Raw genomic sequence first — 5,000 nt, forward strand, 5'->3', positions numbered from 1 at the left:
TTTATTTTATAAAAAAATATAATATAATGATAAATAATTTATTGGCATATGGATATTTTTTAATGTTTCAAATTTGTTTAACTTTCTAACAATTAAGGATTGTCTGTTATTTCTTTTACGTTCATTGGGGTATGAAAAAAAAAAATCATCCACAAACTATGTGAATCGGCAAAGCCATTCTTGCATAAGTTTGCGGATGATTTTTTTTGTTTATACTCAGATGAACATTAAAAAAAACCCCAGACAATACTTATAATTAAATTTGAAACATACTTGCTAATAATAACACTAAAAATTCATACTTTATTTTGAATTATTGTTGGTCCATAAACAACAACGCTCAATAAGACAACTTGCCCATACTTAATTTTTACGTTCATAAAAAAATAAACAAACTCCGGTTGCTACGTCTAGACCAGTGGGATGATGTTATGCTGTAATGAATGTAATGGACATTTAATTATTTATTTTTATAACTAACATGATGTTGATCATCACATTGGGTTGCATTAACCATAGCTTGACACCCAATCAGTACATACATGTAAGATACAATGTGTGTATGTCAGTGTTTGGCCAATTATTACACACAAGCTTTATTATCCCAGCAGTCACTCATAACAGGGAAAATATTTTTTATATTTTCTCAGTAAGCAATATTCTACGTAAGTGTAACGTACAATACTATAGTATGATTTGACACTTACAAACCAATGACCATGTCAGTACTAAATATGATGTAATCATGATTTGACAAACACACAAAATGATGTCATGTAGTTTAAAGAGTTTGCGATGTTCTGTTTAAAAATAAAAAAATAAAAATTCAGTGTACTAGTAATTCATAATAAAATTTTTAACAGGATAAATAGAACTTTGTTTTTAGGAAAATACCTGTGAATGTGATTAAAGTACTCAGAACATCATGAAAAGTGGTTTGCATTGTTTCTGTACATGTACAGGTATGTGTATGTAAAGGCTTTTAGAGAAAAAATAGCTGGGGTAATAAACAAAACTAGGTACCAGTTATTATCAAATTTAAGTCCCTCGCTAAAGCTCATGACAAATGAAAATTATTTCAGACTTTCGTTTTTGAAAACCCCAGGAGTGCTAAAAATAGCACTCATCAAAATGCTTACGTGTGTGTGTGTGTGTGTGTGTGTGTGTGTGTGTGTGTGTGGTGGAAATCACACTCCTCAAAATGCAGAGGAGGGAAAAATCGCACCCCTCAAAGTAATCAGAATTAGAAGCAACAGACCGAGAGGAATTGCACCGATGAACATGATTAAGTTTGAGGAATAATGATTTCTAAATTAAATATCTTAAGGGTTAATGTTTTGTGTTTTCAAAATAAATATCCTAATTTAACTAATATGATAGTTGTTCTCAAAGATGGAAGGAATGGGTCATTGCAGTCTTACACAAGAAAAAGAAACACCATGAACACAACTTTTATCGATTTCTTATATATTATATGCATATCATGTTGCATTAAAATTCTGAATCATGATAATCGGTTGACCATTTATGAATAAGGAATTGAAACTGATTTGTTTGTGCTTATTCTGTTTTATTTAAACAAGTACAATAATTTTAGTTTTGATCACAGAATGATATGATTTCTCCATGGACACAAACCTGTGAACTGAATGTAAAAGTGTAACAACCACATGGCACAGGGTTATTACATTTATCATGATATCATAATATACATGTTATGTACCTGCAAATTCTCTATTTTAAAAAATAATAATAATGTCATAACAGAGAAAATGTCAACATCTACTATTTTCTACCCAGATATATGTTACTACAATTTTTATAAATATATATTTTTACAAACAAGATTAACTTATTATTGGTGTACTGTAGTTAACACATCATTTATTATACTACTAACTTGATTCATAGCAACCCATCAAAAAACAACAACAACAACAACAAAACCAACCTAATGTAAATTTAATTTTAAAATATACATGCTTTACACTTGGTAAATTCGAATTACTGAGTTGAAATTAAATCAGTGTAGGTTTGTTTCAGGTGCCATTCAACCAATTACATGTACTAGAAATCTTGACTACCACGGTCAATGTCCTTAGCTTTAAATCATGTGGCAGTATCGTGAAACAGAAAGCAGAACTATCTGGAGTACGTCGCTGTGCTATTAATGAAAACAAAACCTGCTTTACTTAATTTTTTGGTTGTTGGTGTACGCGTTTAATGTAATATCAACATGTATTAACATTATACACATCATAGAATTATTGGACAATGCACCTACCATATTATGTTTTCTGTACGTGATCAAAACGACACGCGTGTAAAATATATTTTGCGATGTTGAAATTAAACACAACAAAACCGACAAGATCTTAATAATAAGTGAACTCCTAGCTGATTGGCTTAGTGTAAAGATAACCAACCAATCATGTTTCAATTTATAAAAAAGTATTCTAGGAAGTTCATTGTGAACAGAATGGAAAGGTATGTGGCATTGTGAAATGGATTCAATAAACAATTAAAATGGCAGAGTTAAAAAAAAAAAAAAAAAAAAAAAAAAATACAAGCGTGATTTGTTCAATTTAGGGGCGCATTATTTCGCGCCCGTCAGATTGAGTTGACAGGGGTTCATGGGCGTGATAGTGCTCGTGCCCGTCAAAAACAAAAGTCTGTTATTCCACTCAGGACATAAATTTTATAATAATTGTAACTCGTTTATTATCCTCCATTTATTTCTAAAATTTGACTTGACGCCCATGGCTTTGACTTTCAAAATTTTAGCATCATTTTACAAAAACATTTCACTTTTCAGTTTCATTTCAAAAACATCTCATTAAGCTAAGTTAAAACTTAAAATTGTAATACTATACACATTCTTGTATTTATTCAAATTAATATATCTACTTTGTGTTACGAAATGTTACTACTGAAGGAAGGCTTAAGTGTTACATATCGTTTACCAAATATATCTTTACATACCCGGTAATATTAATAAAAAAGGAATTACCGTATTTACATTCAGATTGGGAATTATTGTTTAGTCAAATATTAGGAACAGAAAGACAACTTAGCCTGTTATGAATGCTGCCAATTAACAAAGTGTAGAAATAGGTAATAAAACCGTGAATTAATTGATAAATAAAAGCCACATACAAATTATCCCACACCATCTCTTTAACCACATGTTGGGTTTTTTATGTTTTGTGTTTTAAACAATGGCTGTAACAATCCCATTTTTGTTTCTGTTGATAAGAATCAATGAATACCTAATCACAAACATGACATTGAAAAAGAGAAGACAAAAACAAAAACTGAAAAGAAATCTAAAAAAAAGAATCAATTGCAATTGATACCTAATCACAAACATGACACTGAATAAGAGAACAACAAAAACAAAAACTGAAAAGAAATAATAAAAAAAAGACACAGAGGGTTAAATTTCTACCCATCCCCATTTTGAGTTTTTCCACACTTGCCCAAAAGTTTCCATAAGCCCGGTCTTCCAGTGATAAACAAGATATCTTATTGCACACAGCACCAACGTCTGGCAAATTAAGTTGTTGCACACCACACCACTACCAACAGGTATATTAGCAGCCACCCTGGCAAATCAGGGATACACTCAATACAGAATTCAATAGATGAACAACGGTACCACGGTCAGCTGACTACAACACAGGTAAGAGTTTGTTCAAGTATTTAGTACAATAAGACTGTTTACACACTACTCACCAGGCTCTCGTTATAAGAGATGATATTTACTCTGTCACGTACATTTTAAAATAAAATTAAACAAACTAAATAAACTTTTAAAAACCTAAAACATGATAAACCTCTGTAGATATTTTTTTTATTTCAAATATTTAATTTTTAGATAATAATAATAATAATAATAATAATAAAAAATGTTTTAAAATATAATTTTTTGTTAGAAGTGCTAGCACATATGTTAGAGAATCGTAAGTTAATTTTACACATAATTTGGTCTTCCAACTTCTGTTATAAATTACTTTTAATATTAAAAAATATTTCAATCAGTATTGTATTATCATGCCAATTACATGTACTAATACTTGTGGTTGATATTATAAATATTCTGACAGCATTATAACTACTATATATCTACGTTTTATTACTTCCATAAGTACACAGATATCCAATTTTATTTTACCAAAAAGCTTATCAGAAATGAATGAACATGTCTCTCTCTCTCTCTCTTCTCTCTCTCTCTCTCTCTCTCTCTCTCTCTCTCTCTCCCTCCCTCCCTCCCCCCTCTATGTCTCTATCCCTATCCTCTCTCTCTCTGTGTCTCATATCTCTGTCTATCCCTCTCATCTCTCTCTCATCTCTGTCTCTCCCCCCCCCCCCTAATTCTCTCTCATCTCTTTCTCTCTGATTCTCTTTCTCTCTCTCTCTCTGATTCTCTCTCTCTCTGATTTCTCTCTCTCTCTCTGATTTCTCTATCTCTTTCTGATTCTCTCTCTCTCTCTCTCTCTCTCTCTCTCTCTCTGTCTTTCTCTGTCTGTCTTTCTCTCAGTCTCTCTCTTCCTTTCTCTGTCTCATAGTACTCCATAAGAATAAATTTATCATTTAACCATAAACATGAAATTTATAAATGCGAAGAAAATATCAGAATGTTTGAAGAGAATATTTTATCTTAACAATCACACAGGGTGGAATTCCTCCTATCCTGTTAATTTTGCACACTTCACCACATCCATTTCACTCCAACAAATTTTCATCTCACACTCTGTACTAAATATTCAGTCAAATATTGCACACCTCACCAACACTAGCAAGTATAAGGCAGTCACCTGAACAATCACGTACCATATAAAAAAAGCACCTAAAGTTGATGAATGAACTTTTCAAGGTTGACTGATTTCACCTAGGTAAGTGTTTACCTATTTAACAAGTATACTCAGCACAAACCAGGTATTTTGTATTTTAAAAATTAAGATTACTTCAAAAGATTTAAATTAATTTTTTTTGTACAA

At 31.1% G+C, this 5,000-nt stretch overlaps 2 protein-coding genes across 2 annotated transcripts in view; one reads left to right on the top strand and one right to left on the bottom strand.

Annotated features, from left to right (window-relative positions):
- LOC121388494 (pre-mRNA-splicing factor ATP-dependent RNA helicase PRP16-like) overlaps positions 1-5,000 on the bottom strand; it is a 70,720-nt gene that overhangs the window by 25,919 nt on the left and 39,801 nt on the right. The window lies entirely within an intron of this gene.
- Positions 3,421-5,000, top strand: part of LOC121388495 (leucine-rich repeats and immunoglobulin-like domains protein 2) — a 17,602-nt gene continuing 16,022 nt past the window's right edge. The window contains exon 1 of the mRNA XM_041519850.1: positions 3,421-3,682. The gene's annotated coding sequence lies outside the window, so the exon portion shown is untranslated. The remainder of the gene's footprint in view (positions 3,683-5,000) is intronic.

This window comes from Gigantopelta aegis, chromosome 14 (assembly GCF_016097555.1).
Source record: "Gigantopelta aegis isolate Gae_Host chromosome 14, Gae_host_genome, whole genome shotgun sequence".
In the NCBI taxonomy this organism is placed as follows: Eukaryota; Metazoa; Mollusca; class Gastropoda; order Neomphalida; family Peltospiridae; genus Gigantopelta; species Gigantopelta aegis.